At 34.4% G+C, this 23,009-nt stretch overlaps 1 long non-coding RNA gene and 1 pseudogene across 1 annotated transcript; both read left to right on the top strand.

Annotated features, from left to right (window-relative positions):
- The first annotated feature begins 289 nt into the window (after positions 1-289).
- On the top strand, positions 290-17,833 carry LOC120208910 (annotated as a pseudogene).
- On the top strand, positions 4,049-15,414 carry LOC120208924. The gene is made up of 3 exons (XR_005524361.1): positions 4,049-4,077; positions 7,050-7,117; positions 15,347-15,414. It is a non-coding gene; the product is annotated as an uncharacterized LOC120208924 (long non-coding RNA).
- Positions 17,834-23,009: the final 5,176 nt, after the last annotated feature.

Below are 23,009 nucleotides of genomic sequence, written 5' to 3'. Positions count from 1 at the left end.
ATGACCTTGTTTCAGATTGATCAGAAATTAAAATATCAGCTGACGGGTTTTGTTGTGCGATTCGCCTGGGCGCTTGCAAAATCGAAAATATTTGGTCAATCACTATTGAACATTCAAATTTCTGATATTTATTTTTGTTCGTTTGTTTATTTTAGTTTAATGTTTACAATTATTGTTACTAATAATATGAACTATTTTTTTCAAACCGTTGATTACGACCATTTAGTTGAAATTAAACTTAATTGTTGAGTTAAATAAACTCCGATCATAGTGAAATCTAGTGCAATTCTTCAGCTAAGGATGGCGTCAGAGGAAGATGATGAGCAGAGCTATTCACCGAAGAAGAAGAAATCAGAATCTGAGGATGACAAGAGGTAACTTTGTGTTTTCCTTTTCCCGTATTAATAGGAGAAAATTATGAATTTTATTTTGGGATTTTTAATTAATAGGAGAAAGAAAATTGTTCCTGGAAGCTTAATGAAAGCTTTGATGAGACCTGGAGTAGGTGAATCAAATCCTGCAGATGGTGATCAGGTTATATGTTTTTCTATAAACTCTTCGTACTCCGATCTGGGAAATGCAATTTTTTTTTTGAACGAAAATGTATGTAGTTTGACAAAACAATACAATGGATTGCGTTGTGAATTGATAGTTTTTGTTTTCTTTTTAAATGTTTTGTAGGTTATATATCATTGCACTGTTAGGACATTGGATGGAGTTGTCGTCGAATCCACGAGATCAGAACATGGAGGTGAATATACCCTGATCGTTTGAGTATATTTAATTTAAGTTGAGGGACAGTTTTGTATGCTTGCTTTCTGGTGAATCATGGAATGTTAAGTTCGATAAGTTGGTCTCATGTTAAGAATGTGTCTAGTTGAACTGTCTAATATTATATGCTTTCTTTTTATTCAATTGACTTCTGTTTATGTGATAGGGAAAGGTATTTCAATAAGAAATGTATTGGGCAAGAGCAAAATGATATTGGGGTTGTTGGAAGGAATTCCAACAAAGCTGAAGGGTGAAGTGGCTATGGTATTGTCTTTGTGGTTCATTGAACCATATTTGTGTTTGTCACTCCAAAATTCTTAACCAAAGTAAAAATAAACGAAGTATTGATTTGAAGTTTCCTTTTATGTCTTATAAAGATATGGTGACATTTGTTGTTTCAGTTCAAAATGATGCCTCAAATGCACTATGGGGAGGAGGATTTCCCTGTTCCAGCTCCTAGTAGTTTCCCAAAAGAAGATGATCTCCATTTTGAGATTGAGTTGTTCTCCAAAGCTAAGGCAAGAATTGCTAAAGCTCAAATTTAATATTTATCCTTTTTTTCTTGAAGTCAGGAATTTGTTGGAGCGTGGAGAGGTTCAAAATAAATCAATTACTATTTTTTTAAGTATAAACTACCAAAATTGAAAACAAATGATCAAAGAGAATACGAGCACTCCAGGCTTGTGTGGGGGAGGCCGGAACATCCTCGCTACACCCCTGATTCAGTGTTCTTAGACAATCTTTCTTAGTAATGTCAATAACATTGCTATGTTTGATGTGATGATGGTATTGGCATCTAGTTGTCATTGGTTAATTTGCATGTAGCCTGAAGATATCACCAGACGAATTATTTTTTATATGGTAGGTAATAGATGAAGGCCAGGGTTGGGAATCACCAAGGGAACCATATGAAGTAAAAGCTTGGTGAACTTGCTCTCCAGCCCTTTTTCGTTTCTTTTGTTTTCATTGCACTAAGTTTTCAGAATGGTTTGATCATTTTTCAGATGTATCATATGTGAATCTTTCAGGATTTCTGCAAAGACAGGTGATGGGAAATTGATTTTGTCACACACTGAAGGAGAACCATATTTATTTACTTTGGGAAATGTGAGATTAGTGATTTCTCTGTCCTGTAGGTTTTTTTGGTTTCTAATTAGTCATCGTCATTTCTTCATCTGATTATACGTTTGATCAATCCTTACTCATGTTTTCATGCTAAAGCTCCTTTTAATATTATTCTTGTTCCTGATTCCATAATATTTAGGTACCTAAAGGTCTTGAGATAGGAATAGGAACAATGACGGAAAGAGAAGGCAGTAATTTATGTTACAATTAAATACTTAACCCCAACTCCCTTGTTGCCCGTGATAGAAGGTATGGAGAAGTTCATTTTTAAGTTGAGCTTGTCCACTTATCCAGGTAAATTGTTTCCCTTTTGTGGATTTTTCACATGTATATTTATCTTCAGATAACCTAATTGTGGATGGAAGTGAACTCTAGAGTGTTGGACTTGTAGGTGAGGGATATGTTGTGGGAGATGGTCGCCTAATTAAACGACGATTACGTGATGGAGAAGGTGCTCTTTGTTATTTGATTATACTTTGCCACGAAGAGATATTTGTTTGAGTACTTTTCTATTTTCTCTTCCTTATGCTACGTGAGAATGATTGAAATAACAAATTAATTGTCAATGTGTCATTAATTATTGCTCATGTTACATTATCATTTTATCTATTCATTCATTCAAAAGTTTTATTTGGAATGCTACGTGAGATTGATTGAAATATCAAATCCGTTGTCAATGTATAATTAATTATTGCTCATGTTACACTATCATTTTATCTATTCATTCCTTCGAAAGTTTTATTTGGAATATACTTTTAACAGTTTCTATACTCATTCTTCTTTGATGAAAGGATACCTAGGATGATGCTTCAAAATTGTATGAGCAACTTATATGCTAGTTACTAATTCTATTTCATATTCCCGTACTGTATGTCAGTGGTCCTCTTTGTGTGGCTCCATGGATAATTTTCTTTGTTGCTTGGAATAATCAGGGGAATTTCTAATGGATTGCCCTCTTCATGACAGTCTTTTACGTGTGCATTACAAGGGCATGCTTCTTAACAAAGAAAAGACTGTTTTCTATGATACAAGAGTTGACAACCACGGTGCACCTTTGGACTTCAGTTCCGGAGAAGGGATGGTAAGTTCTTATAAAGTTGAAAAGGTGTTGTGAATTCTTTTACCTTCACCTTGTGCCAGTTGAAATCAGATTGTCATATCAATACCAATCATCCAAATTGCATTGAATAAAATTATAATGCTAGACTGAGACTGTGCCTTGATCTGGTGAGCTTTTTTCCCCTTACAGGTGCTTGAGGGATTTGAAATGTGTGTCCGCTTGATGCTACATGGAGAGGTTGCACTTGTGACATGCCCTCCTAACTATGCATATGACAAATTCTCAAGATTGCTTTTTTTCCCTTTTCCTTTGAATTTTTTATTTGTTTTGCTTTTTTGTGCATGATTGGAGTGCCTTGTTTCCAATTTTATTAGGCCACCTAATGTTCCTGAAGGTGCTTATGTTCAATGGGAAATTGAGCTTCTTGGTTTTGATATGCCAAAGATAATAAAGTCATATTTTAGGAACTTTCCCTTGCTTATGTCTTAGATTTCTTATGGTGTTATACTCTAGTTGAGTCCTTCTACCTATAAACAATTATGTCTTAGGTAATAATGTCATCTTTTTTTTTATTATTAATAGGTAATAATGTCATCTTTGGATGCTTAATATGGGTATCATAGGGAAGCTTTGTTTTGCCTTCCTGCTTAATCCCATGTGAGGTGGTCTACATGTAGGCCCTTGTTGAGCAAAGACGTGGGGGGAAATATTAAATGGTGTTATTATTAACTCTTGGGTTTCGTGTAGTCTTATGTTCAAATTAGACCCTTCGACCTATAATTTATTGGTTTTAGGTTGGATGCTTAACAATATGGTCGTTAAATTGTCATGTGCACCAAGATATTTTAACGAAAGTAGTGCATCATTTTTCTTTTCTTTTTCACCAGTATAGAGCCTAACTTAAATATTTATTACAGGGATGAAGTAGAAAAATCAGAGTCACGGTATGTGGTTTATTATATCTATGATTGCAAGCTGTTGCTGTGATGCACATTAATTGTTTCCTCCATATGCTTGTTGTGCTGAAAGACTACAAATTTGAATATTTAACCATTTGTCTGCAGGGTAACCGGCTCTTCAAAGAGAGAAAATTTGAACTTGCCAAGGCAAAATATGAAAAGGTAGTATAGAAACTGGTTTCCCTAGAACTTAGGTCACCTTTGGGATTGTGGACTATGTATTAAGCATCGATCAAAGATTCAATTCTAATACGAGCAATTAAATCAAATTGGTCTACCATTAGGTAAACAAATAAAAATGATAAAAAAATTAAATAGCCCATATTTGGAATCCAAGCTGTAGACACCCGTTTTTATCCGGGTCTATAAAAAATATTATTATATTACATATATATATATATATATTATTATTATTATTATTATTATTATATTTATATTTTTCATTTTGTGTAGGCATGAAGCCTAACAATCCCCAGTAGCCTAGATACAAGGCCTAATCCCCAAAATCCATCAACCAGCAACTCGATTGAAACCCAGATTACAACCCAAATCGGCTCAGCGACCCGTTCAGCAACCCAGGTTGGAATTAGGGTTTCTAAACCCTAAATGCATCAGACCCTTTAGCTCCAGCCACTGCAAGTGAGTTCCAGTTTCACAGCCACGCGTGTATTGCACTGATATCACTCCAGCCGCCGTTCAAGCCGGATTTCACTCCCGAGCCGCCTCCGTCGTAGGCGATATGCAAATATATCCAACAGTGAAAAATAACAGTAGAAAATCAGAAAAAAATCCAAGAAAGCCCGAGGCAATCTAGCCTCTTTCACATTCCAACCCCATCGGAGGCAGTAATATCACTCAACCATCAAACATCAAGAAAAAATAACAAGCAGAGGCAAGATAAAAGAAAATGAGGGGAAGAAAATATCAAGAGGCCAATCGATGAGAAGACAGAACTGATAAAAACCCAAAGAAATGCCTATCCCATTCGAACCCCGAACGAAAAAGAAAAAAACATTCAAACAAGAGAGGGAAGCTAGAGAGAACCATTCGAACCATAAAAAAAGAGAAAATAGAGGGAGAAGCCCTTACCTTCATCGAAGGAGCGACGGGAAGCCCTCAAGTCGTCGAAACTTGATTTTTTTGAAAGGTAATGGCTTAGATCTACAGCTCTAGGGGTGTTTTTAGGCTAAGCTAGGTTGGGGAATAGGCTGAGGGTGAAATGAAGAGTGTTTTGAGGGAGGTTGGGTATCTCCGACCACCGTGGGCCGCTGTGCACCACAGTGTGCGAGCGGCAGCTCAGCCCCTCACCGGAGAGAGAGTTGAGAGAATTCTCAGACTCTCTCTCTTCCCTCGGCTGATAAGTGAAGAAAATGAGGAAATGTGAGAAAATAAGCCCTTTTGTTCGGGCTTATATACCAAACGTAAAACGACATCGTTTAAGGGGACCTTCAGCGTGTTTTATGCTAAGGGTAAATAGTTGTTTAGGTACCCCATGCTTTATAATTTTACTTATCAACAAGTTAATGAATTTATATTTATTTGATTTTGAGCACTTATGTTTCAATTTTTATATTTTAGTCATGTTCTTACTTACTTTGTTATTTTTATTAGAGTTTGACTTTGGTCAATACATTTGTAAATGTTTCATTTTAGTCACTGTTGGGCATTTGGTTTAATTACTATTTAGTCTTGCATGTTTATGGTGTAATTTATTTTAGTCCCCAATATTATTTATGGGTTATTTACATTTTTGGTGACTGTATTTTAACATTTGTGATTTGGGCTCTGGTATAATTTGTAATTACTGTTTAGCCCTTTTAATTTTTGTTTTTATTTTTTTAGTCCTTTAAATGTTTGTATTTGATATTTAGGCCCTTAAGTTTTTGTTTTTATTGTTTTAGCCATTTAAGTTTTTGTTTTTTCCATTTTTGTTCTTTAAATTCCTTTTTGTACTATTTTGGTCCTTTGAGTTTATGTTTTTTCTATTTTTTCCCTCAAGTTTCTGTTAATCATATTTTGGTCCATTAAATTTTTTATAGTTCTGTTTTAATCCTTTATGTATGTATATATTTTAATGTTATGTATTCATTTGTATCATATGTAAATAAATATGTTTAACTTTATTTGTTGTAAATATTTTATTTCGTATATTTTTATTTTTATTTCTTTATTTAATATTGTCTGAATATATTTCAAGAACGATATTTGTAGAATGGCGTGGAAAGCACCACTTGATCCAAGTGATGTAATCCAATATGACATTCAAACCAAATACGAACTTGAAATAAATCAATTGTATTTTGCTAATTTTTAATTCATTTCATTTTAAGTCAAACATTGCAATGAATGTCTCTAAATAATAATTTATTTCATTTCATGCAAATTGTCGATCTTCATTCTACATTTTATATTCGATTTTTTTAATCAATTTATTTTGTTGTATGTAAACATCAATTTTTTTATATTTTCAATTTGCATATTTATCGATGATGGAATATTTTTTTACAGATAAAAAAACGAGATAGCTTTCCCGATAGAGGATTGCTAATCTCGAAGTTTCTTTTCAAGTTAAAGAATTTTCCCTAATTAAATAATTCGAGACAAATTAATTAAATCTCATTAAACGGATCATAGGTTAACTTTATATTTGATTCATCATTTCCACCATTTACGACAATGTGTACGCGACACAGTACCAATTTTTGTCGCTGTGGAGGTGCTAATCCTTCCCCACACGTAACTGACTTTCAAACTCGTTTTAATCGAATCTTTGTAAATGCAGACCAACTTTTTGTTTTAAAAACAAATTTTCTTAAAATTTTTTTAAAAAGAGGTTTTTTACGTATCCGACCTACCTAACCCAAAGGTCGGTGGTGACTCTTTTCCATTTTATTCAAATTAATTATAAATCACCAATTTTTTAAAATTAAAGTCATAATCGTTTTTAAAATAATATTTAATTGTTTTTTTTACAAAATGGTTATGACACAAGCTTACCATCGAATCCAAACGTTTTATTAATGGATATAGGGAAAACCTAAATACACATTAGTTAGCAGAGTTTATGTGATATTTCTACCGTGGTACATTTAAGTGCATATGTAGTTCAACTCCATGTGTTTCTTTCTTTTTAGGTGCTTCGGGAATTCAATCATGTTAATCCACAAACGGACAAGGAAGGAAAGTGTTTTTAGACACAAGAGTAAGTATCATCCTGCCTCATGATAAATGATAACTGAAAGTAGCTATCCTGTCCATTAATTTTATCGGGTGGTACCTGATGTTAGATAGCATATTTCCGGATAGTATTTGTCAAGACGTTTCTCTGCCCTAACGACGGAAAGTGTAAATAGTACACCCCAAACGGTATAACTAGTCTCGAAAAAGTAAGTGCTTATCCTTCGTGAATCAGATAAAACACCAAATTATAGAGTTGCAACCAATCTTTTATTTGGTCACCAAAATATTAAATATTAAATATTGGTACATGTACTTATTAATTAATGCCTTTGTAGTAATTGATAAATTTGTATTTAATAAATATCAAATAATATTTAATATAAATATTATTAGTCCTATAATAATATTTAATATCAAAATTTTATAAATTAAATTATTAATTAACAATAATCCTAAAGTACAAATAATAATTAGTATCTAAAACATAAAATATTAAAATTAATTAACTTAACTCAAAATAATACTTAAAGTTGTATACTAATTACGTAATTTACCCTAAATTACTAATACATAATTAAAATATAAACTTATTAATATTTGAGGACTAAATGCATAATTTTACCTTAATATATATATTTAGTAGTGACTAAAATATAAATATTAAAAATATAAAAACAAAATTAAAATATACTAAAAACCTGATTTCGAGACCAAAATGGAATGTTTACAAAGCTGGAGGGATTGCGCGTATAGTTTACCCATACTAAAATTACAAAGATACCTCCCCCAAAACGACGTCGCACGAGGGAGGGTATAAATGCCCTAACACCGGCCCTAAGGCCTTTACTCTTCTCATTTCTCTCTTCTTCCTCTCTCTCTAGACGAAAGATGCTCTTTCATCTCTCTAAAAACTCTCGCCGGAGGCTCATCGATCACCGGCCGACAGTCGTGCACCACTGTCAACGGCCACCATCGGCCACCACCCACGGTGGTTGAAAAACAACAAACTTACCCTAAACGTAGATCGAGACCTCCTTGACTCGAATTCGACTTTCTTTTTCTCTAAAAAACCCTTCAATAAGCCTAGATCTAAGATTTTTACCTTCGTAAAATCTTTTTGCGAAGACCTTTGGACTTTGAAGATGGTAAACACCCTCCACTTTCGTTTCTTATTTTTGTTGTTGTGTTTTTGTGGGTGTTTGCTCTCTGTCCTTCTTGCTTGTTGTTGGCGTCTCTTCTTTGTAGGTCTAGGAGTTTATATAGCCCTCAACGATGCTCTCTTTGGACTAGTTAAAGAGGAGTACCCCGGTGAGTCACCGTATCTACGGTGGTGACTCGTCTTAGGGTTGTAACGTGTAGGGCTGGTGACCCCCTTCTGGAGTACTCTGGTAAAATTTGGAGAGGCGGAAATGGCGTGGAAGCACAAGATTGGAGGCATTGGAGTTGAAAGAATGATAACCCTAGGGTTCTTAGGGTTTTTGTTAACTTGATCTAGACCCTTGATCTACATTGAGATCGAACGATTGGGATCTTCTGACGGCCCTGGAAAAGAGATGAAACCCTAGGGTGCACGGGCTTCCTCATAGGCCTGCTGGATCTGGGCCTGACTCGTTTGCTGGGCCTGGATGAGTTTGGGCTTGCATCTGACTCAGGCTCGGGCTTTGTTATAACCGGGCCTGTGAATTACTTTGTAAATGGATCGTCCTCTTGTAAATGGGCATGTGTGCCTTGTAATTGGGCCTTCTGGTTTTGTAATAATATATTAATAATAATAATTTATAGATTATATATTATTTATAATAATATTATAAAACGTTACTCGGACGTAAACTAGTGTCGACAGCTACACCTCTTTGCTTATTTTTGTGTAAACAAGAATAAAGCAAAGATAATAAGACAAGTTTTCGTCGAGTGAATTTTTTGCTTTGCTGGGAATTCGTTCCACTACTTTTTCATGGAGATCGAATTTTGATATGATCTTATTCCTGCTTCACTACTCTTTTGTGAAGGCTAAGGATGACTTGCAAATGATTTGCTTCATTACTCTTCCGTGAAGGCTAAATTAGCATGACTTCATTACTCTTTCATGAAGGTTTCATCTGGAATAACTTGAATATAATCTGTTTCAGTACTCTTCCGTGAAGTTCAGACTCAAACTTGGATTACTCCACTGCTCTTCCGTGAAGTTCTCATACTTTGCTGAAAAATACGTTCCATTACTCTTCCGTGAAAACTGAATTTTATCTTGGTTCTTGTTTTCTGCTTCACTACTCTTTTGTGAAGTTTGATACTTTACTGAAAAATCTGTTCCACTACTCTTCCGTGGAAACTAAATTTTATTCTAGTTCTTGCTTTCTGCTTCACTAGTCTTCCGTAAGCTTGAGGATGACTTAATAAGAATTATCTTGCTTGAGATATTTTCAAATATTTCATTTTCTTTGAAAATTGAATGAGATACTTTGAAATTCGTTTTCTCATTCTTCGAACAACTTATTGGTTGGGCATGCCCCAAAATTAATGCTTCCTTTGTATGGATTGCCTTCATCTCTTCTTCAGATGTTTGCCTCTCCAAACATGTTTCATGTATTCGAGATTTGGATTCTACCTTATACTCGTAAGGTATTTTGTCCCTGCATCTTCATGTGAGAAATATATTTATGTAAATGCAATCAAATGTATCAATGAAATGCATAATGTTCTTATGAATGCATGAATGTATTAATCTTCGTCCGAATCCAAAATTTGATATTCTTCCACTTGATCATCTTTTTTCAAGGTTCACTTCAATTAATAGTCTAGCAACTTATGCTTTCAAGCTTGCATTTCCAAAGAATCATCTTGTATCTTTGTATCTTCTCTGGTCTTCAGAAGAACTGTTTCATTTATGGGATTTTTTCATACGTAGAATTATGACCTTGTTACCCTATTTCTCTTGATAACACCAACTATCTCTATCTGAACTTGAGTAGAAATCTGGAAAAGCTTCCACCTTTGAAAATAGAATCTATCATCTTTTGAAAAGAGAATCCATCATCTTTGAAATGAAAATCTATATGTTAAACTTAACAGAATTCAATCAGGATATTAGCCACGCATGTTCTGATTTGACTCTTAAAACATATTACAAGAAGGATTTATCCTAATTCCTTTCATGTCTCCACATCTAATCCAATCTCTCCACAAGAATATTCCAATTCCTTTTATGTCTCCACATCTATTCAGATCTCGAATAAGGTTCTTCAAACCATATCATGTCATGATGTTTAACAACAATCCATTGTTCAATCTTAGTTGGCTCCATTAGTTTCTTGTTGTTATAATTCCAACGTCTCTTCGTGGAAAGAAATCTTCATCATTTCTGAATCTTGGAGTTTGAAGAAAAACTTTATCTTAAGTCAACCACATGATTGTAACATTGGTTCAGCACCATAATTACTGGTTCATAAAACATTTGACAACACAATCATCCTTTCATGTGGTTTCTATCTAGATCTCTTCATCAGGGAACTCTTCGTATGATGTTTGAAGCTTTTGTATGATGTCACAATGATATTCAAGATAATATCAAGTAACATTTTACTACACATTCATCCTCTCGTGTGGCTCCTGTGGGGATAATATGTTCACATGGTGGACATAAAAGTGATATATGATCAACTCTATTGTTTCACCATTTTCATTCTTCATACCATTTTGTCTCAAGGAAATATTTGCTCCGTTCGATGACTTTTCCATAGGATGATAAGGGTCTAGCATGCCCTAGCATTTTGCTAATATAAATGATACTGATGTGATTGTTCAAAATACCCGTTTAAATCATTTTTGTCTGAAATGGGCCTTTAGCATGCCCCATATTTTATTTCTAACTGGAATGGGCCTTCAGTATGCCCCAGGATTATTTTAACTGGAATATAACCAAATTGCTTTGGATCCTTGGACGTTAGTTTCAATGCCCCTTGTTCCCTTAGGAACCCATACTTGTCTAATTTTAAAATGTTTTCCTTTCTTTAAAGGAAAAGTATGTTCCTTGTGACCATGATAATGACAATGTGAGCATATTGTCATTATTGAACTAAATGAATTATTTAAAATGATTTCTTTTTCTTTTGTTAAGCATTCAAGCTTAACTTTTAAATCAAAATTTTCTTTTTCAAAACTTTCAATTTTTATTTTTTAAAGCTCTAAATCCTTTTTCAAAATTTCATTTTGGCTTTCAAAATCTATTTTGTTTTCAAAAGAAAAACATTTTCGATTTTAAATTTTGAAATCATTTTCTTATATTTGGAGTTCATGGTCTCAAACTCTGAATATAACCTATTAAAAGCATCTTGTAACTCATCAAAAGTAAATGAATTAAATTCATTTGAGTTAGAAGATACCTCGGGCTCTTCAAGAGCCATTAGAGACACCACCTTTGTTGGTTCTTCTTTCTTGTTTCCATGGATTTCATCGAGCTTGTTCCAAAGCTCCTTGGCACTTGAACATGAAGAAACTCCTTTATAGATTTCAAGACCAAATACACACAACACCATGTGCATGGCCTTGGCATTAAGTTGAGCTTTCTTCCGTTCTTTGTCACTCCGCTTCTTCTCCTTATTCTTTGGAGAAGAGTAGTCATTCTTGATTATCTCATGCATCAAGATCATTGGATTAGATGCATACCTTCATTAATTTCTTCCAATGACGATAGTTGTCTCCATTAAAGTATGGAGGCTTGTCCGTTGGTAGGGAGTCTTCCATGTGGAACTAGCCGGAGGTGGAAGCCATCTTCTCGGTTGTGTTGGGAATTGGTAGAGATTCTTCGAGGACCATCTTAAGGTGGTTAAACCTTCTTAACGAGTTAGGCTCTGATACCAATTGTTGGGATTTTTGAAAGCTCGAATTAACAACCGGAATGGTTTGTAAAGAAGGGTCGGAATGGTTTTGTGTTTAGGGAGTAAGGAAATTGAAAGATAGAGAATTGCACAACGATTTATAGTGGTTCGACTTTCTCAACCAAAATCTACGTCCACTACCTTAGCTCCTCACCAAGGATTTTCCAACAAATTCACTAATTTGTTCTTTCTTTTGAGGATAAAGAGTAACCTTACAAACTTCATAGTTTTTCCGGGCTAAACTATAACCTTTCCCTAGCTTTTACACGGGCTAAACTAGAACCTTTCCCCTTTACAAAAGGATAAAAGATGTAAACAAGAAAATCTCTCTAAGGTAGGTGTTTACAAGATTGAGCTCACAAGAACAAAATATTTACAAGAGAAATATGAAATAAGATTAAAAAACTCTTCTCTTGTGTTTGATTACTTAGATAGTTGTTCTCTTGCTTCTCCAAGTGTCCTTAGGTTATATTTATAGCTTGGAATGTGTTTGAAGCCGTATATAGCCGTTAGGGATGTTTTGGAGTCGTTTGGAGATGAGAAATAATTAATAAAATAGCTTGGAGCGTGGGGGGAATCGGTACCCCTCATGGGGAATCAGTTCCCTAAGTGCAATCTGTTTTCGACCGTTAGACAGGGGGAATCAGTACCCCCTTGGGGGGAATCTGTTCCCCCTAGGGGGGGAATTGGTACCCCTGTGCCCCCTGGACATTCTGTTTTCTCGGAGCCAAAAACCTGCAGAGGGAATCTGTACCCCTTGGGGGGAATCTGTACCCCCTGGACAATCTGATTTTTCTTGGCTTTGAAATGATTCGAAATACTTTGTAAAATTGTTTTAAAAATAGTTGAAGTATAAAACACAATTTTACACTTTAGTAAGGATTAAAATGAACTTTGAAACACTTGGAGTAATATTTTGATATTCGAATAATTACATCGAATATACTTAGAAAATCTTTTGTAAAATCTTAAAATTCATTTAACTTAATTTGTTATATCGAAACATCAAAATGTTTTCAACAGAAATTGTTCTTTGTTGATGTCCCTTTGGATTGCCAACCCCTCAATCCTGGTCCATTACAGACTTTTGGATTAAGTTCAATTCGAAGGAACACACTTCCTTATGTCCATACGGAGGTCAAAACCACACGAGGAAAATAAGGTGTGAGCTCAAAGAATGGTCCCCTATCCCATACGGAGGTGAAAACCACACGAGGGAATAGTTTCTCATTCAATTAAATAGGTTAAGAGCGGGGTTTTAGCTCAAGTCATGAATACAGTGCACAGTGGGTGAGGAAAAGCATAAAATAAAATACAACCAATTATTTTATTCTAATGACCAAAATTAAATCTGTACATATATAGAAAAACAAAAGTTAGTAAAATAATAAAAATAAATAAAACAAAATTAAAATAAATTTATTATTTACTACAAAGACAATTAATTAATAAATTGGTGACTGGACTCTCATTTTTTTAAATTCCCCAGTGGAGTCACCAAGCTGTCGAGACGTTTCTCTGCCCTGGCGACGGAGAGTGCAAATAGTACACCCCAGAAGGTGTAACTAGTCTCGAAAAAGTAAGTGTTTATCCTTCGTGAATCAGATAAAACACCAACTTGTAGAGTCTCCACCAATTTTTTATTTGGTGAGATTGGTCACCAAAATATCATATTATTTTAATAAAAATTCATAATAATAATATTAAAATAATACAACTCGGGTATGCTTACCAGAAAAATGAGTTTGGGAGTCGATTATGTATGGGGAAGGATTAGCACCCCAAAACGTCCAAAATTGGTACCGATACTTATTAATTAATGTCTTTGCAGTAATTGATAAATTTGTATTTAATAAATATCAAATAATATTTAATATAAATATTATTAGTCCTATAATAATATTTAATATCAAAATTTTATAAATTAAATTATAAATTAATAATAATCCTAAAGTCCTAATAATAATAATTAGTATTTATAACATAAAATATTAAAATTAATTAACTTAACTCAAAATAATAATTAAAGTTGTATACTAATTATGTAATTTACCCTAAATTATTAATACATAATTAAAATATAAACTTATTAATATTTGAGGACTAAATGCATAATTTTACCTTAATATATATATATATATATATATATATATAGTAGTGACTAAAATATAAATATTAGAAATATAAAAACAAAATTAAAATATACAAAAAAACCTGATTTCGGGACCAAAATGGAATGTTTACAAAGCTGGAGGGATCGCGCGTATAGTTTACCCATACTAAAATTACAAAGATACCCTCCCCAAAACGACGTCGTACGAGGGAGGGTATAAATTCCCTAACATCGTCCCTAAGGCCTTTACTCTTCCCATTTCTCTCTTCTTCCTCTCTCTCTAGACGAGAGATGCTCTGCCATCTCTCTAAAAACTTTAGCCGGAGGCTCATCGATCACCAGCTGACAATCGTGCACCACCATCGACCGCCACCGCCGGCCACCATCCACGGTGGCCAAAAAATAACAAACTTACCCTAAATGTAGATCGAGACCTCCTTGACTCAAATCCGACTTCATTTTTCTCTAAAAACCCTTCAATAAGCCTAGATCTAAGATTTTTACCTTCAATAAAGTCTTTTTTCCTACGACCTTTGGACTTCGACGATGGTAGGCACTCTCAACATTCGTTTCTTGCTTTTGTTGTTCTTGTTGTTGTGTTTGTGTGGGTGTTTACTCTCTGTTCTTCTTGCTTGCTGTTGGTGTCTCTTCTTTGTAGGTCTGGGGGTTTATATAGCCCTCGACGATGCTCTGATTGGATCGGTTAAAGAGGAGTACCCCGGTGAGTCACCGAAGCTACGGTGGTGACTCACCCTAGGGTTACAACGTGTACGGCTGGTGCCCCCTTCTAGAGCCTTCTGGAGTGCTCTGGTGAAATCTTGAGAGGTGGCAACGGAGTCGGAAGAATGATAACCCTAGGGTTCCTAGGGTTTCTGTTGCCTTGATCTGGACCCTTGATCTGTGTTGAGATCGAACGGCTGGGAGCTTCTGACGGTGCTGGAAAAGAGATGAAACCCTAGCATGTACGGGATTCCTCACAGGTCTGTTGGATCTGGGCCTGACTCGTTTGCTAGGCCTGGATGAGTTTGGGCTTGCATCTGACTCAGGCTCAGGCTTGGTTATAACCGGGCCTGTGAATTGCTTTGTAAATGGGTCGTCCTCTTGTAAATGGGTCTGTGTGCCTTGTAATCGGGCCTTCGGGCTTTGTAATAATATAATAATAATTTATAGATTATATTATTTATAATAATATTATAAAACGTCACTCGGACGAAAATTAGTGTCGACATTATTAATTTCTCTTCTCCTGATTTATTGCATAAAGAATTCATTACATCTGAATGTGGCCTCATGCTTCCTCAAAATTGGAGAATGCAGAACCTCTATCGAGGCGTGTAATAAGATTTATTGTGACTTCAAACTGATGCTCTTTATCTTTCTCTCATTTATTAGCATGGTTTTCAGAACCGGACCGGTTAGTGAGCCGACCATGCTACCAGTTCACTTGTTCAACCGGTCGAACCGGTCCGACCGATCAAAAGAATCGGATGATGTCATAATTATTTAAAAAATTAAATAAAAATACCAAAAATATTTAATAAAAAATAATTTTTTATATCACAAGTCATATTCAAAGCAATTCATAACATATATAAGTTAAAAACCATAAAATCAAGTAAAACAAAATGATTCAAATTAACTACAACATAATATTTAAGGTAAAACATATTAAATAATAAATATAATTATATAACTATAATTAAAAAATAAATTTGGGCTAAAAAAATCATAACAAAATGATATTGTTTGGTTTAATTTTTTTTAAAAACAATCCCACATGGCTAAGAAACATAGAAGAGCATCCCAAAAGTCTAAAGAGTAAAAATATGAGAACAAAAGAATCCCACATGGCTAAGAAACATAGAAGAGCATCCCAACTAACTTCTATAAATAATAGAGGTAATTTGGCATTCAAAATCATGGAGCCTTTTGGTGAGCATTGAGTGAACTATTCTTTTACTTCAATCAAGCTCGAATTTTAGGCTTCAATCGAGCTTCTAAATTTTTTATGAGTTCAAGCCTTTTCGAGTTCAAGTTTTAATATTATATTTCGAGTTCGAGTTGAACTTGATAATTTTTAGCTCGTGAGTTTGAGTCAGGTTGAGCTTACTTTTAAAGTTTTAAAGTTCGAGTCGAGCTCAGCAATACTCGCATTCGACTTGGCTCGTTTAACAAACGACAACGTTTGGTTTAATTTTTTCTATAAAAAAACAAAATTTTCGGTTTTTTCCAGTTTTTAGCTGGTCCGGTTCGAGCGGTTCCGGCCGATTCACTAATAGTGGTTCAACCGATGTAGATTGAACCGGACTAGACAGCGGTTCCCGGTTGAACCGGTTGAACCGGTCCGGTTTTTAAAACACTGTTTATTAGGAAGAAGAATAGAAGAAGAATATTTTATTTATTTTAGGTTTAATTATCAAATTAGCCCTCCCAGTCTTCCTTTTTCCCACTTTGCACTCTAAATATTTTTTGTCCCGTTTTGGCTCTTAAAGAGTTAAAGTACACTTGTTTTCCCATTTTGCTCCCTGGAATAATTTTGACCAATCAACTCGTGCCACATTTCATCTAGGTTTTGTTTTTATTCTTATGAGTTGCAACATAGTGTGTTTTCGTTGGTCCAAATTGTTCCCGGGTACAAAATGGGAAACATATATACTTTAAGGGCCAAAATGAGACAAAAGAAATTTAGGGTGCGAATTGAGCTAATGTGTATAATTGGAGGGATAAATTGTGAATTAAGCCTTTATTTTATTATTGTCTGGGAAAAGATGCATATTATGATCATAGATAACCAAAGGCATAAAATCTATTTCCTCCCAGAGTTAAAGATATTAAATTAATCAGATTGTTTCAAAATTAATTTGTTGATTAGTTTCTGAATTTCCACAAGGACATAAAATCAAGCTTCAAGGTTTATTGTTGAACCAACGTAAGAAATAAAGATAGAAACTACCGAAACAGTACATTTCAAAATACTTTGTCCTGAGCTGCTGATGTCCGACTTCTTTACTTGACTGGTTGTCTGATGATGTGTATCAAATTTGGAGATTGATACGTTTTACTTAAACTACGAAGGTTTTAGATGCAACGCCTTTACATGCAAAGGCTCTATAGCGTCGTGGAATGGCTTACATGGCAGCTGGAGATTTTGCGGAAGCAAGAACTGATTTCGAAACGGAAGTTATAATGTAATCCTTTATGCTTATTGCTCTCTAACTTGAATCTTTACCAGTCTAAATTCCTGTTTATATATCAGATGGTCAAAGTTGATAAGTCCTCAGGGCCAGATGGAACTGCTGCTCTAGCAAAACTGAAGAAGAAAGAGCAGGTCTGCTAATCAATGATATATTTTCTCTGCCATTCGACACAATGCAAACATGGTAATTCATTATGTATCTGTACTGAGTTTTGAGCAGGAAGTGGAGTGGAAGGCTTGGAAACAATTTAAAGAACAAGAAGCCAGGAGAAATTGCAGAAGCTCAAGTTGAAGATAGACTGGAGGTGAGATCACCGATGAAAACCAGACGAATGAGTTGTCGGAGCCATTACTAGAAGGAAATGAGCCTTAACATTCTAATGAAGCTGATGATGGTCAACGTCAAATCGGCTGGTTTTTCAGCCTGTGGCCTTCTGGTGGAAGAATATTTGCAGCTCTTGGCCTTGACAGATGTACCATACTCTGATATTCTAAGGTCAGGACCCTAAACTTATTAACATTGGCCGCAGAAGAGATTCTTAAATTAATTTCCAAGGAAAGAATAAAATCTGTCTAATTTTAGAAAAAATGAAAGGTTTCTTCCTGTCTTTCAATGTCGTTCTGTTCCATAGGTCTCTACTTCAAAATTTAACACCACTACCATAAAGAAAACAACCCATTTTCCCCCTCATATTGTTGAAGATCGAAACTGAGGTTATAAGAAACTTTTAAGAGCATCCAATGATTTACAATATTTGTTGTTACATATGTCATATATGAATAACTTGTGGCTAGAAAGGGCCTGACTTGAGGTGATAGAGTGATAGTTGATTTTTTGTATTTGAAGTTAAAAACAGGTTTACTGAAACCAACCAAATGGTAGAATGTAAATATCATGAGGGATTCCATTAAAAATAGTTGTGTGCAATACTCTTACAATTTCATATAGGAATCCTTTATTTATCTATAACATGCACACAAAATTCATAGCTAAAGCTTTAACGATCATGCTCAAAAGAATTTGGTGGAGACTGCACATATTTCACTGAGCTTAATTATATCATTGTTTTTAGAAGCCAAGCCTGTTAAATTGCGTCCTCTTATGAGAGTTTGTCACCTTTTAGTTTCATGTGCAGCAGTAAAGAGATAATTAACCATGGCCTTGATGTTTTTACTGTAAAACGAGCTGTTAGCACTCCAGAGGTCCACCATGGCTTTCATGTTAAGATCCCAACATCGTTGGAGCCGCACCTGGTAGTGATGCGGATGACCAGCTGAGGCAGAATCATTGAGTAAACTGGAAATTATTGTTCCAACTTCCAATGATCTTATATGTGCCCAACCCAAAGCTGTACTAGCAATCCCTTCGGCTGTTAACGGTGGCCCCGGGATCATGGTACCGATACAATTTCTGTCTTCCACGAGGTCTTTTCCGTTCAAATGCTCTCCATACGAGGGATTGATGATGACAACTGATATCAGTAGCAACAATGGCGAGAAAACATGAGTGTGAAGTCGGGCCATTTCGTATTCTAATTTACTCGGGTAATATTTTAAGCCATGTCTGTAGACCTTTTCAAATAGTTCAAGAGATGATATGGGGATAGGAAATCATTTACGTGTAAATGTAGATTCACTCAATATATATAATCAATAGTGTCAAGTTCATTACAACTTCCAACTTGGTTTTCATGATATATGGGTTGCAAGTTTTCATGAAACTTAAGGGAGACACAGTGGTAGGAATTCCCTGTTTAATTGATTGTCAACAAAAAGAACCGAAATCAATACTTGTTCTTTCTGGTATCATCACTAAGCCTATACCCAATGATCACCACTACAACACTAGGCCCATCAAACACCGTATAACTTCGGCAAAATTGATCTAACAGACTAGGTAGATAAAAAAATTTCATTAGGTCTCCAAAATTAATTTGGAATCTAAGACAATTGAACAGTATAGGAAAAACTTTTCATGCCCACATGACGAGTTTATCCAAATAATATTATTTTATTCAAACTCATTAAGTCGACGTGATGAGTTCTAAAAAATATTTTTTATTATATTTTGTCACGTTAGAATGATAAATTATAATAAAAAATATATTTGACGAAATGTAAATCATTATAACAAATATCGTAGTTTTCAAAATAATTTATGTAATATCGTATTAGGCTAAATAAAAAGCCCACTTACCGTATTGGACCAATTTCACCTATAGCTTCTGCTATTACAACCATAGTCCCTCGAACACTGGATTTACTATTTCGTAGGATTGAAGTTTGGCAGAGTAAGATTTAGACTCCAAAAATTCACGGATTCTATTTGAAAAAAATGACTTCGATTATTCTGACTAGTAATTTTATAAATTTATTTGATCCGAAAAAAAATTAAATTCAAGTCGAGATATAAAATAGAGCTCGAACAACTCGAAATTTTTAGTAATTAGTGATTTATTTTCAAGTATGAGTAAAGTTTATCACTTTGTATGATATATGTATACCATATATGAGAAAGTTTGAAGAAATATACATATATTATATATAGTTATAGAAAATCGTTTAAATTAAACTCAAATAGTACCATAATATTATAAATATTTATAATTAAATTTAAATAGAAATTCAGACAACTTGGCTCGATTCAAATCGACTTGAAAAAATTCAAATAAAATTTGAGCTATAAAATAAAATTTGAGCTATAAAATAAAACTCATCAATTCGAATAACTTTAAAAATATTTTACTCAACTCGATCGGACTCTCACCTTTATTTGACACATTTTTGACGTGTTCATTTTGTCTATCCCTCAATTTTTATTAAGAAACATTAACAGGGATTTATATGGGGGGAGAAAGAATCTTGCAAAACTGGTTTCCAAGGAATCCCCTGTAGCTGAAATTTTAATTATTCGCATTTATTCACATATTATTTTACCAAAATATAAATGTCAGCTTTTTATTAAACCAAAACAAAATAAAACCAACTAAAGGTATTGAGTGCCACCTGCTAACTTGTTCATCTAGAATAATTAAAATCAAAACCAGAGACACCTAATAAAATAAGTACTAAAACTACACCAAAACACGAAATAAAACCACTTCAAAGAAAACCGCTGGCCTTTCATCTTTTATGTGCAGAGAAATGAGTCGGTGAAAGGAAATCACAAAATAAGCTTCAACAAAAATCAAGATAGAGCCTAAATCATTCAAATTCCTCCAACTTCACAGCAGAGCCTACGGTGGATCTAACCATCTTCTATCCTCTGAGGCCTGTCGTTCCACTCTCCTAGGACCTTCTTCAACCCAAAAGCGATCTTCTTCTCCAGAATCCAAGTCTGCAGCTAGCAGATGAGTAGCTGCATTTGCTGATCTATAGATGAAAATGAAGGTGCATGTTTGAAAAACTCTTGCTAGGCCCATCACCTCCCAGGTCAGTGCTCTAATATCTGAAAAATCTATTTCATATGATGAGATTTTCTCTATAACTGATTTGGAATCCCCTTCTAGAAAGATGTCCAAGAAACCCAACTCTGCCGCAAACTGAATCGAATGAACAACTGTCACAGCTTTCGCCTGAAAAGATGAGGTGTAACACCCAAATTCGATTTGACACAAAATTCGGAGAGTTTGAATATTACACACGAGACCATCGAAGTGGTTAACCCAAAAATTTTCTTTAAATCGTGTTAAACTCATAAGTAAGAACCATCCATTGCAGTTGTAAATTTTAAAACATGTTAATCGAGTTTACATGCAGGGGAGCTCCCAAAATAAATCCTCAAAATACATCAAGTTTTTACGACTCAAATTATACAAATGGGTCAATGAATTACATGCCCCTAAAATATCCAAGACTTACGTTACGTCTCGTTGATATTTGGAATCCGAAATTTGGCAATAAGCTCTCTGACTAGCACCTATTAACCTGCGAATGAAAATAAATTATGAAGGGTGAGCTACGAGATCAAAGCCACATAGATAACTCTATTATACTACATATATCCATTAGTTGCAAGTGCCAACAAGTTTAATCACGAGACAATGAAATGCTACAAACATAAATCATAGCAAGTATTGAGTATAACAAAGGTATGAGTATTTCCATGTATATACATATACTATGGTCTTGCCATCGAATAACAGAAGTGTCTTAGCATTGATACTAAAATGATTTAGCACCACTGATACTAAAATGATTTAGCACTGGTACGGAAGTACATTCACACTGATACTATGTGCCCTAGCACTAGTAGGAGAAAATTTTATATCTTTATTTATAATTATTCAACGATCGTTTATACATTCAAGTAGGTCAAGTGTCCTCATTGTCTCCCGAATATCAAACAAAGGCTAGTTTTATTCCTTTCTTGTTACTACTGTAGTTATTAGTTGTTCTCACTTGTATTCTTATTAAAGAAGTTTCAATGACTCTCACATTCTCTCCATAGTAATTAGAACAAAATTTGGTTTTCTACCCAATTTAGGACGATTGTAGATACTAGGCTTGGCAGTATCGATACTGACCCTATGGTATCGATACTACCCAAGTATCTATGCCAAAAATGGCTTCGATGTTTTGGAAAATTTCCCAGTACTAATACTCTTGTTGAGAGTATCGATAATTGTACACAAAGGTCTCAATACTTCTCCGAGTACTGATACTAAAAGTAGTTTTGATGTTTCCAAAAATCATCATAGTATCGATATTCTTATTGAGAGTATCGATACTCTACCCTTGGTATCGATACTCCCATTAGTACCGATACTAAAACTGACTATTGAAATCTGATTTGTAATTCTAGTATCGATATTGACACCTATAGTATCGAAACTCACTCCATAATATTGATACTTCAAGAATGAGTATCGATACTTTAAGCCCAAAATATTTTTTATTTAAGCTACTTGAAGAACAATATCGGTACTGTTTATCAAGTAAGATACTTCTACCCAAAAATGCCCTGTTTGAGCATAAATATATTCCCAAACACCCATCACAAGTCCCCCTAACTCTCGAAGGTTTATTAAGCTTTATTGGAGTTCAAGACATCATTATGGGCCATTCAAAAATAAGATAAACATCAAATATTTCATTTATCGTCAAAATCACAATGAGACATTTTTTGCACCCATGAACACAACAAACAAGCAAATCACAACCTAATGATCTACATGTGGTATTGGTGAGTTAGGGATGTGTTACCTTAACACCAGCTGATGGAAAATGGATTACAAGATCACTCGAACACAAACTTTTACTTTCTCTTGCCTTTTGAGCTTTCACCGACTTCTCTTACTAACAAAAAGTAAATAAGAGGATTACTAACGTATTTAAAGATTCTAAATCAGAATAAACGAGATTATAAACACTTAGGGATAGATTAGGAACATTTATAAGCCCTAAATCAAAACCTTTCCCACCATGACTAAACCTTGAGATTTTGAGCTAAAAATGAAGTTCTAGAGTAGGAGATTAATTTTTTTACCTTTCTAAACTCGGACTAGTTTTGGTGGACAATCAAGTTTCAACCTTTTTTGTTTACAAGAGGAAGGGGATGAAGGAAAATGATAGAAGGAAAAAGATAAATTATGAGGAAAATAAGATGGGTGAGTTTTTAGTGTTTACCCCTATTGACATCACCATCATTAAGTGAAATTATTCATTTCAAAACTCTAGGGGTTTATTGCTACTTTAATTCTTTCCATTTTTTGGTCAAATTCAAAAATCC

Source organism: Hibiscus syriacus, unplaced genomic scaffold, assembly GCF_006381635.1.
Source record: "Hibiscus syriacus cultivar Baekdansim isolate YM2019G1 unplaced genomic scaffold, ASM638163v2 tig00017808_pilon, whole genome shotgun sequence".
In the NCBI taxonomy this organism is placed as follows: domain Eukaryota; kingdom Viridiplantae; phylum Streptophyta; class Magnoliopsida; order Malvales; family Malvaceae; genus Hibiscus; species Hibiscus syriacus.
Note: the sequence above shows the minus strand (reverse complement) of the source record. Positions and strands in the feature narration are given on the sequence as shown.